This window comes from Ahaetulla prasina, chromosome 5, assembly GCF_028640845.1.
Source record: "Ahaetulla prasina isolate Xishuangbanna chromosome 5, ASM2864084v1, whole genome shotgun sequence".
Taxonomy (NCBI): Eukaryota; Metazoa; Chordata; class Lepidosauria; order Squamata; family Colubridae; genus Ahaetulla; species Ahaetulla prasina.
The window spans coordinates 125078399-125090308 of record NC_080543.1 but is presented as its reverse complement, the minus strand read 5'-3'; the positions used below and the strand labels follow the sequence as shown (position 1 = coordinate 125090308).

The 11910-nt window shown below is 39.3% G+C and overlaps 1 protein-coding gene across 2 annotated transcripts in view; it reads right to left on the bottom strand.

Annotated features, from left to right (window-relative positions):
• Nucleotides 1-11910, bottom strand: part of KLHL1 (kelch like family member 1) — a 168008-nt gene that overhangs the window by 25042 nt on the left and 131056 nt on the right. The window lies entirely within an intron of this gene.

Below are 11910 nucleotides of genomic sequence, written 5' to 3'. Positions count from 1 at the left end.
GGAGGGTCTCCGGAGCCTGGGGAGGCTGTTTCCACCCTCCCGGAGGCTTGAGGAAAGCCTCCAGAGCCCGGGGAGGGCAAAAGCACCTTCCCACCAACATGGTACAGGAGGCTGACTAGGTCATACCCACCCAGCAACCGGACAGAGAACCCCTTGTTAAAAATTTTGAAGCCCTTCCCTGGACATGGCAGTGATGTAGCATGATGGGTGAAATGAATATTGGGGACTTTTTACTCCACTAATCATAATTGACTTTAGGGGATGCTGCTCATCTTTGATTCTAGACCATTGAGCCACAGCTGTCTGAAGACATTTCTGTGGTTATGTGGCCAGCATGACATCATGCCACGGCACAAAACGTACAGCAAAACGTGGAACACTACCAAAATGGTACCTACTTATCTACTTGCATTTACATGCTTCCTAATTGCTAAGTGGGCGGGAATTGAGGCAGGTGACAGGAACTCACTCTATCACATGGTGGTAGGATTCAAACCACCAGAGTACAGATCTTCTTTTAAACTTCTTTTAAACCACTCAGCCACCCTGCCTTTAACATGATAGGGGACAGGGTAAATACTCTGAATGGAGCTAGGATTTATTTCACTTTTATTTACACTCTGTTACTTTCCCTTTGTTTAAAAAACAAACAAAAAACCCCATGAGTTGGTTTGCAGAGGCTTGGTATGCCCAACATGTTCAATTTTCATTTTTTTTTTATTTTTAAAGAAAATTGATTCTGAAAATACCAGTTTGAACTGAATTTTGGCTCTGCAATCTGGAGATGCTGCCAAGGTCACAAATCAGGGCTGACAAAACCATGCAGCCCTGCTGGTGAGAAGATTGCCCACAGAGATTCATGAAAAAATATCTCAGGGTTGTTTTGGGATATTCTTGTATACTTTAGATATCTTCTTTGGTAGTTATTTTTATTAATGGCTTGCTTTGTTTTTTTAAAATTTGAAAGAGACCCCAGAGAAGGCTTCATGTGCATGAAGCAGATCTCTTTATTCCTGTTATGACTCGTCCTCCCTCCTCTCCTCAGCTGGGCCCTTCCCGTCTCCAACTGGGCCTGTTATCAGACTCTGAGTCTGATAATGAAGATGAACGGCCTGTCATGCCTCCAGCCCCCAGCCCTGGCCCCTTGCCCAGAGAGGATTCCAGGAATGAACAAACAAACCTCACTCATACGGTGTGTGTTCCTTTGGCTCAGCATCAGAGGAAGTCAGCCACGGATTGGAATTACTCGGGCTTACTCCTCCTGACCCCTCCCTTTCCCAAACAGCAGAAGACAATTCAAAGTGTGAGGATCCTTGCTTCCGGAGATCTGAGAGGCGACACCAGCAGAAGGAAGGGAGGAGCAGGCCTGGATAAATGCTGAGTCATGGAGCCACACCCCACAGCCTATATAAAGGACCTGCTTTTGGCATTACAATCTTGAGTCAAGAAAAGTCTCATCTAGTTTGCTGCTATCGGACTCTGTCGCTGAAGTCACACCTTGGACTCCTGCCTGCCCTGAGAAACCTCGAAGGAATTTGACAAGCTGCAGAGGCTTCGTTGCCACGTTTGATACGGACTTCCTTGACCCGGTCGTCAGAGGGGGAGTGGGACACGACAATTCCCAAGACTGAGATACGTGACCCAACATTTTGGAGCTTGAGTTAAATATATTTTTTTCGCCCTTCCTGAAAGTTCTCCAATATGCCTGTAATAGCTTTATCCGAGAGCAGAATAGCTCCAATACTTCTTATATGCCACAGCTATATAAAAATACTAGGTAATGAATCTTGCTGATCTTTTCTTCTAAGGTTTTGAAATTTTTGAAAGAAGAAGGCCTCCCAACGACCCCAGAGCTTTAAAGAAGGAAGACGTTCAACATTAAATCTTCCCTTCCTGAAATTTTGCCATTAAGACAGCAGTGGGGGCAGAAGGATGTGTGGAAGGAAAGGGAGTGATAAAAGTTGTGTAGTCACAACTGGGGCGCAAAGCCGGACCGTTTTCTTCTGCTGTGCATTTCCAACATCTGGATGTTGAAGATAGAAAATGCATTCAACTCTCTTGGCTCCTAACATTGGGATGGTTTATCCTGCTTTTCCAGGCTAACACAATCAAGCTCAATGGAATAGTTGAAAAGCCGGATGGCATCTCCCATGCAGCTCCTCTGTCACAGTAGACCACCTGTCCACTAAATGACAGCTTTTCATTCTTCATTATTGCTCACATGGGGACCATTAGATCTGCCGACAAAATGAATCCTGAAACTATATGGCTTGTTTTCAGACTTCCAATCTCTTAATCATCTTAAGGAATTCTAAGTTTTATGCTGTGTTAATGGAACACGTCATTTTAAGGGGCTCTTATATCTTGTTGAGATAACTGAAGATGGATACTTCTCAGGCAGAACAGAAGGAGAAAAGAGATAACTATTACAAATGTAAAGGTGTAAAAGTTCCCCTCGCCCATATGTGCTAGTTGTTCCCGACTCTAGGGGGCGGTGCTCATCTCCGTTTCAAAGCCGAAGAGCCAGCGCTGTCTGAAGACATCTCCATCGTCATGTGGCCAGCATGACTCAACGCCAAAGGCGCACGGAACGCTGTTACCTTCTCACCAAAGGTGGTCCCTATTTTTCTACTTGCATTTTTACATGCTTTCAAAACTGCTAGGCTGGCAGAAGCTGGGACAAGTAATGGGAGCTCACCTCATTATGTGGCACTAGGGTTCGAACCGCTGAACTGCCGACCTTTTGATCGACAAGCTTAGCGTCTTAGCCACCTTTTATTCCCAACGTAAAATCATTTTTCCTCCAATGACTATTTAACTTCCTTCTTTTAAAGTTTAATTCAAGCAACATCTTTCTCTCTCTCCCTCTCTCCCTCTCTCTCTTTCATCTATCTCTCTTTCTTTCATGTATCCCTCCATCTTCTGTCTTCTGTCTTCTATCCTCTATCCATCTATAAGTCCTTCTTTAACCGTGAGGTTCAAACTGACCTAAGCACAGAGCTTTCTCTGGTTGACTTTCTGACAATAGATCAGCCATTCTCTTAGGTATGAAGAAGTCTTTGGATAACACAAGATTAGACTTCAACTTACAAGCATAACTGGGACCAGAATTCAGTTGCTAAGTGAAAAACATGAAAAATAGCTCAGCTTTTTTGGATATTCCTGTATGTTTTAGATACCTAAAGCAGAGTCATTAAGCAGCTCATCGCATGACTGTATCCGATTTTTACAATCATTTTGACAATCACGGGTGTTAAGTGAACCACAAAGATCCACCCATTGACTTTGCTAATCAGAAGCTGGTTGGGAAAGTTGCAAATCATGATCAGGTTCAAACTGTGATTGTGTGACTGTGGGAGTGATGCGATGGTTATAAGTTCATGGGTAAGTTGCAAGTCATTTTTTTCCCCAGCACTGTCGTAACTGTTGTGAAACAAATGGTCATAAGTTGAGAACTACCTGTACAGCACTTAGGCAGCTTCCATAATTAGATGGTGTCAGAATGAACTCAACTTTCGTCTTCTGTCCAGGAAGAAAAAGTTATTGTTTGTTTCCAACCTAATTCTGCCAATGTATGCACATATATCCAATATTAGGCCCAATAAACAGACAGTGTGAATCTATTTGATGCTTTTTACACTCTGGATGTGCAGAGAATATAATATAAGACACCACAAAGGCCCTTTGTTGGAAGAAAATAATAAACAGGGGAATCATGTTTATTTCTTTAGCCGAGGAGTCTCATTATAGGAGAATCTCCAAAAATTCTTACTTTCCATCAGTTCTTTTGAATCTGTTTTCTAAAGGATTGCTTTTGTATTACTAGCATGTATAAAGGAATATCTGATTTTTAGCCTCCTGCTTAACTTAAAAGAAATGAATCTCAGGTAAAAATGTAAATGTGTTTTGATTGTCAATAGAAATACATTAGAACTACATTATTGATCTTTTCTTTTCTTTTCTTCTCTCTCTCTCTCTCTCCCTCTCCCTCCCTCTGTCCTTCTCTTTCTCTTTCTCTCTCTCTCTCTCTCTCTTTCTCTCTCTCTCTCTCTCTTTCTCTCTCTCTCTCTCCCTCACTCCCTCTCTCATACACACAAAAACACACAGGCTCACATACTTAGGAAAAATTCATTAATGGTACCTGAATGTATCTGAGAATTGGGGAAAAGCAGTATTTTTTTTAAAATAAATATGGGGCCCTCAGGGCACTGAAAATAAATTGAAAAAGTACCACCGTTACTTAGAAAGTGATAAAACTGTGGAAGCTGTACATAAAAATCATAAACTCTTTCAAATATACTAACCAATTTTTTTTTACACCTCCTTGGAGCTGATCAATTGGACATTTAGCTTTATGGCTCTGTTTTTATATAAGATAAAAATCTAGAAATTGAAGGGGTACTTAGGACGTGTGTCTATAATCTCTGACAAAGTGTTTCAGGAATGCAACAAGAGAACTCTTCCTTCCTTCCGCAAATCCTTGCTTTTGGGTGGAGAGATACCGTCTCAAGGGCGATCTTTTTAATGCCACATTTCGGTGGTTGTTATCTCTTTGATATAAAGATTTCACATGAAATTAGAGCTAAAAGAGAGAGAAGGTGTCATATATGTTTAGTCAACAGAATCCAAAACTACTTCTGAAAATACTGCACTTGCACTCTGTTTAACTATTGCTATTTAACTGTTAACTGTAAAGTATTTAGTTTATTCAGAGACCAAAGACAAGTTAAATGCAGCCTTTTAAAGTTATTTAATTGAGAGGTGCTTGGTGCTCTATGAGCTTGGTTGTTTCCTTGCAGACATTTCATTACTTAAACTAAGAGCAACTACTACGATTAAATGCATGGAGACTACAACATGTCAATAACAGTTGCAGGATTTGAGTTTGACTAGTCTAGAGAAAAAGATGGACTAAGGGGGACATGATAGCAGTATTCCAGTATTTGATGGGCTGCCACAAAGAGAGAAGGGAGGGGGGTCAGTTTATTTTCCAAAGCACCAAAGGACAGGAGAAGAAACAATGGATGGAAACTAATCAAGGAGAGAAGCAACCTGGAATTAAGAACAAACTTCCTAACAGTGAGGACCAGTGGTGGGATTCAGCCAGTTCGCACCACTTCGGGAGAACCGGTTGTTAACTTTCTGAGCAGTTTGGTAAACTGGTTGTTGGAAGAAATCATCAGAGAAAAGAACCGGTTGTTAAATTATTTGAATCCCACCACTGGTGAGGACAATTAACCAGTGGAACAACTTGCCACAAGAAGTTGTGGGTGCTTCATTACTCGAGGCTTTAAGAAGAGACTGGACAGATTTGGATGAGGTTAATTGGATTAGAAGGGAAAATTTTACTCTATGTTTGGTTTATGTATAACAATACCTTGTGATTGACCCGGGAAGCTGGGGGGGGGGGAGGGAGGGGGGAAAGGGATTTTCTGGGAGGGAGGGGGGAAAAGGGGGGGGGAAATGTTTTTGTTTTTTAAAACTTTTTCAATTAAAAAAAAAAAGAAGAGACTGGACAGTCAGTTGTCTGAAATGATGTAGGATCTCCTCAGTGGTGGGATTCAATTTTTTTTACTACCGGTTCTGTGAGCGTGGCTTGGTGGGCGTGGCAGGGGAAGAATACTGTAAAATCTCCTTTCCCTCCCCACTCCAGGAAAGATTACTGCAAAATCCCTATTTCCTCCTGATCAGATGGGACTCGGGAGGCGGAGAATAGATCAGGTGGGGCCAGTCAGAGGTGGTATTTGTGGGTTCTCCAAACTACTCAAAATTTCCACTTCCGGTTTTCCAGAACCTGTCAGAACCTGCTGGATTTCACCCCACCTCAAACCCATTGCAAGAATTTAAACCTTGACTGCAACATAAATAGGGCTTGTGTTTGACACATGGCAGTTCCTGGAATTCTTTCATAATGGCTTCTTTCTGTATCTTTGTACGGTAGAAAAATACAAATCTGTAACAGCTTTATGCCTTTGTATCTATGCTTCCAGACTAGCACTTGCCAGAGAAATCTGACAGGCAGATTTGATGAAAGCAATTTTGTCTTGTCTCTGTTCCAGAAGTCCTTATCAAGATTATGATTTTGCTTCAAAGCAACAAAAAAATCAGATCTTCCATGTGACTATAAATTTCTTCAACAGAATCTAAGATTTTGAGTGCAGAAAAATGTCCATCAAGTCCATTAGGAAGTTGATATTTGCTTCTTTATGATTCAATTTGTAGCAAAAAAAAAATAATTCCTTTTATTCTAGCCTTAAATTTAACATGACATAAATTTCAATGATTTGACCAAATCAAGTTCTAATTCCCAAAAGAACAAATCATGCTTGCATGTATCAGGATATATATGAACAGCCAAAATTCTGGTGAAGACAAATTTGGAATTCTAAAACATGAAATTTTAGTAGCACTTCCAACAAATTTACGAGCTTTATTCTTTCCCCATATAAAAATAAAATGCTGCTTTCATCATTTTCTGCTTTCATCATTTTAATTAAGATTTTCAAGCCTCCCATATGGAAAATCATGTTTCGATCAATGTAAGCAGAGTGATTGATATTAACAAGAAAACCTATTAGGTTTGTGCAAGTTGCAGAAATACATGTGAAAATGTTCCATTAAAGAGGATTAACAATAACATTGTGTTTGGTTTGCTTGTGTGATTTTAACAAAGAAAAAAAGATAGAAAAATGGCCAGTTTAGGATCCTGCCTTAATAATTCCATTAGCAAAGTAGGCATCCATCCATCCATCCATCCATCCATCCATCCATCCATCCATCCATCCATCCATTCATGCTAGGTATAAATCCCTAACTCACAATGAAATATCAACTACTAATAAATAGATTTTGTAAGCCACCCAGGGTCTCCTGGAGTAAATAGCCATAATAGCAGCAGCAATAATGTATGTCTACTTCAATAAATATTTTTGATAGCACTACAATTCTGTATATATCAGATCAAAATTAGGTTCTGTTTGGTTAAGTGGTGCTCAAATTCACACAAGTGAAGATGGATTGAATCCTCACTTAAGATACAACATTTATGCAGCACAAGACTTATGTAGCACCCTTCTCTCTGCAATGATGGGTGATAAATACCATCAGACAACTTTTGAACTATCCCTCCTATTAGAAGATATTCCTGTCTCCCTTAGAATATGTCTTCTTGAAGTCTACATGTTACAAGAAATGCAATCCTTAATGGACAGACTATCCAGCCATTCATACCAATGGTATTTAGATTTTTTCCTAAAATATAAGCATCACACCAATGACTGTACCTCAAGAGTCCTTTTTTAAAATACTGAAGTTTGCAGGTGATACAACAGTGATTGGTCTCATTCAGGACAACAATGAATCTGCATATAGATGGGAGGTTGAACAACTAGCCTTGTGGTGCAACCAGAACAATCTTGAAATGAGTACGCTGAAAACTGTAGAAATGGTGGTGGATTTTAAAAGAAAATCTCCTGTACTACCATCTCTTACAATACTAGACAACACAGTATCAACAATAGAGTCCTTTAAGTTTCTAGGTTCTATCATATCTCAAGACTTAAAATGGACACCTAACATCAAAAACATCATCAAAAAAGCTCAACAAAAAATGTTCTTTCTGTGTCAACTCAGAAATCTCAAACTGCCCAAAGAGCTGCTGATCTAGTTCTACAGTTCTATTGAGCCTGTCATCTGCACCTCCATAACTATCCGGTTTGGTTCTGCAGCCAAACAAGACAGACACAGACTTCAGAGGATAATTAGAACTGCAGAAAAAACAATTGCTACCAACCTGCCTTCCATTGAGGACCTGTATACTGCATGAGTCAAAAAGAGGGCTGTGAAAATATCTACAGATCCCTCATATCCTGGACATAAATTGTTTCAACTTCTACCCTAAAAACGACACTATAAGGCACTGCACACCAAAACAACTAGACACAAGGACATTTTTTTTCCTTGAATGCCGTCACTCTGCTTAACAACTAATTCCCACAACACTGTCAAATAATTTACTAAGACTGTATTACTATTCTTCTTCTCATCCTTACTAGTATCTATCTCTTCCCACTTATTACTATAACCATGTTGCTTGTATCTTTCAATTTATATTGTTTTCATTTGTTTCTTAGTATGATTTGATAACTTATTAGTAACCTTGACTATCACTAAGTGTTGTATCTTTTTATTCTTGATGAATGTATTTTATTCTCCTTATGTACACTGAGACCATATACACCAAAGATACATTCCTTGTGTGTCCAATCTCACTTGGCCAATAAAGAATTCTATTTCTATTTCTAGCTTGAAATCACCAATATAACAACTAAATTCTGTGCCCAAGCAATAAGGCTTCCTTACATCAGATCCAGCATACAGACTAGGTTGTTTACTGACTTGATAAAATTTGATCACATTTTAAAATTGCATTACCAGTAGGTTGTTTAAACTTTTCTGATTGACCTTAAATAATAAACATTTGTTGGTATGTTTCTGTATTCATTCTAACTTCCAGTCTAAAGACTCCCTTAACAAATAGATTTAAATTATTGTTATGGAAAGCTGGAAAATATTTTCCTTCTTTAGATATAAAACAGTGGAAACCTTCTCTCTATTCTTTTTTAAAGTCCCTATCAAGGGGTGAAATGCTCACAGTTCGGACTGGATTGCCGGATCCGATAGCGATGGCAGTGGGTGGTTCAGAGAACCGGTAGTAAAAATCCCTATCCCATGCCCAGCTGAGCCGCACGATCATCAGAGGTATTTTTTTTTACTTTTAAAAGCATTTTTTCTTCAGCCAAAAAAAAAATGCTTTTAAAAGTAAAAAAAAAGCCTCTGATGATCACGCGGCTCAGCTGGGATCGTCAGAAGCAGTTAAAACCTCTTTGGCTGAAGAGGTTGTAGAAAAAAATATTTTAAAAGGCTCCTCTGACAATCCCAGCTGAGTTGCCTGATCATCAAAGGCTTTTTCTTTCTTTTAAAGGCCAAAAAAAAATGCTTTTAAAAGAAAAGAAAAGCCTCTGATGATCAGGCAACTCAGCTGGGATCGTTAGAGGAGCCTTTTAATAACATTTTTTTCTACAACCTCTTCAGCTGAAGGGATTGTAAAAAAATGCTTTTAAAAGTGAAAAAAAAAAGTTGGCCACACCCACCCAGTCACATTACCCCCCACCAAGCCACGCCCACAGAACCGGTAGTAACGAATTTTGCATTTCACCCCTGTACCTATCTCATATTTATCATCCGGGGGTACACACCATAATCCAAAATCCAATTTTCTCTATCATATATATTCTTATGTTCTAGCTGGTAAAAAATAATTGGTCTCATGAAATCACTAAAATATGCATTTCAGTGAGGTTCTTTTATTTTTCTTGGTTAAAGTTGACAATCTGTAATAGGTGAGTCAGTGTAATGAACAAGGATTATGCTCGTGCTTCAGTCGGAGAACGCTGCTGAATTTTAAAGAAATTGCTGAAGAAAATAGGAAAGATTAGACTTTGTACCACCGCCCAGTAATTTAATCCACTGCAAACATTGAAAGACCCCTTGTTAAACTGCTCTAGACAATGAACAAAAGAATATAGAGAAAAGTAATAAGAATGCTGGTAATGAAAATTACACCTTGATTTAAAACTCAATGAAAATCCATCTTCACAATGCAAAGGTTATCCGTTGCCGTTTTCACTGAAGTAGACTTACAATGGGAAGAAATTGATGAGATAGACAAAGAATTTTGTTCCACGGTTATTCCGGAAGACTTCAATCAGCTCTAACCCTTTACCAAACGTAGCTTAAACTCATGGCTGCTGAGAAAACGGTCCAAACTATTAATACTGTGCTTTTTGAAATTTTATTTATTAAAAAAGTAGTGCACAATGAATTGGTTACAGTCCTATGTATTTACAGTCCTTCAGATCTGTCACTAAGGTAAAGGTTCCCCTCACACATATGTGCTAGTCGATCTTGACTCTAGGGGGCGGTGCTCATCTCCATTTCAAAGCTGAAGAACCAGCGTTGTCCGAAGACGTCTCCGTGGTCATGTGGCCGGCATGACTAAATGCCAAAGGCTCATGGAATGCTGTTATTTTCCTACCAAAGGTGGTTCCTATTTTTCTACTTGCATTTTTTACGTGCTTTCGAACTGCTAGGTTGGCAGAAGCTGGGACAAGTAACGGGAGCTCACCCCATTACGCGGCACAAGGGTTCAAACTGCCGAACTGCCGACCTTTTGATCAACATATTCAGCATCTTAGCCATGGAGCCACCGCGTCCCTATAGTCTGTCACTATCATCTAGCAAAACCTTTCAAATCTGAACCACTAGAAAATAACTGCCATGCATTCAAACTGAGCTGTCTTGTTTACGTCTCAAAAGTTCTGAGCTTGAAAAATCTCTCCTTGGCACATGAAACATTGTGTTTCAAACACAAAGCAATTCAAACATCATTGAAACAGCAGGTTCCAAGTTCAGGACAGAGCATTTCAAATTTTAAACATTTGCTCTGTCTCTCCAACCAGGCAATCTCTCTGTTTAGAAGATCTCTAACATCTATGCAAATAGAAAAGCAACCATCTGTTGTTATTACCTTGAAGTTCTTCTTATTAAGGATACATCAGGCTCCCTACATTTCTCTTGGCTCATCAGTTCTGACATCTACTACGTGACAAGAGTATAGTGTCATCCATGGAGAAGCAACTATTGTTGTGCTCTACTGAAACAAAAATCTATTCTCATTTAAGAATGCAATCTAGAAAAGCTAGGAAGAATAATCCTGCTACCACGATCTTTTTAGTTCTAATATTAGCTACTTTTAAGGAAAAGATACAAATGCATTATAATACAGAAGGCATAAAAACCTGGGAGAGGAAGATAGAGGTCTAATGACTTTAAACATTAGGTAAAAGTAAAGGTTCCCCTCACACATATGTGCTAGCCGTTCCTGACTCTAGGGGCGGTGCTCATCTCTTCAGCATCTTTCAAAGCTGAAGAGCCAGTGCTGTCCGAAGACATCTCCATAATCACGTGGCCGGCATGACTAAATGCCAAAGATACACGGAACTGTTGCTTTCCCACAAAAGGTGGTCCCTATTTTTCTACTTGCATTTTTTTATGTGCTTTCAAACTGCTAGGTTGGCAGAAGCTGGGACAAGTAATGGGAGCTCACCCGGTTATGCGGGACTAAGGTTTCGAACCGCTGACCTGCCAATCTTTTGATCGACAAGCTCAGCTTTTACCTTTTAAACATTACTTTGTGTTATAAAGGCAGCGGCTAAATTCATTTTGATGGTAAGGAGTTATGACAAAATACTGATCGAATCTTGATGAAAAATAATTTTGTCTTCCACTTCTTTCCCTTTTAGCTTACCATTTCATTAAAAAGTAGAGGATTGTTGTTGTTGTTTTATGATTTAAAATCAGTGTTAATTACTTAGCTCTCAGGTTAGAAAAATGTTAGAATGGCTACCTTCTAAATATTCTTTGAAACACCTAAAGGCCCATCTGAAGAATCAGAATGAAACAACTTGCTATGGTCAACTTGACATGGCCAACTCATTACCACCAAGTTGCCACGGGACAACTCACAGTGGCCAACTCACCATGGGATAACTCTCCCCAGGACAATTCAACAAATAGAAAAGTTAAATTAATTTCAACAGAAGCGTGGTCAATAATAGTTTAATAAAGAAAGTCAATCCGGAATTACAAGAGTTACAATAATTTATGACAAAAATGTGGCACCAGTAATGAAAGTAACTGAATTAAACAATTAATTCAGCATTGAATTGTGCAACAGCAAGTTGCTTCATGGGAAGTTGGCTGTAGTAAGTTGTCCTGTGGTGAGTTGGCCATCATGTGTTGGCCGTGATGTGTTGGCCATGGCAAGTTGTAGAATAGAATAGAATAGAA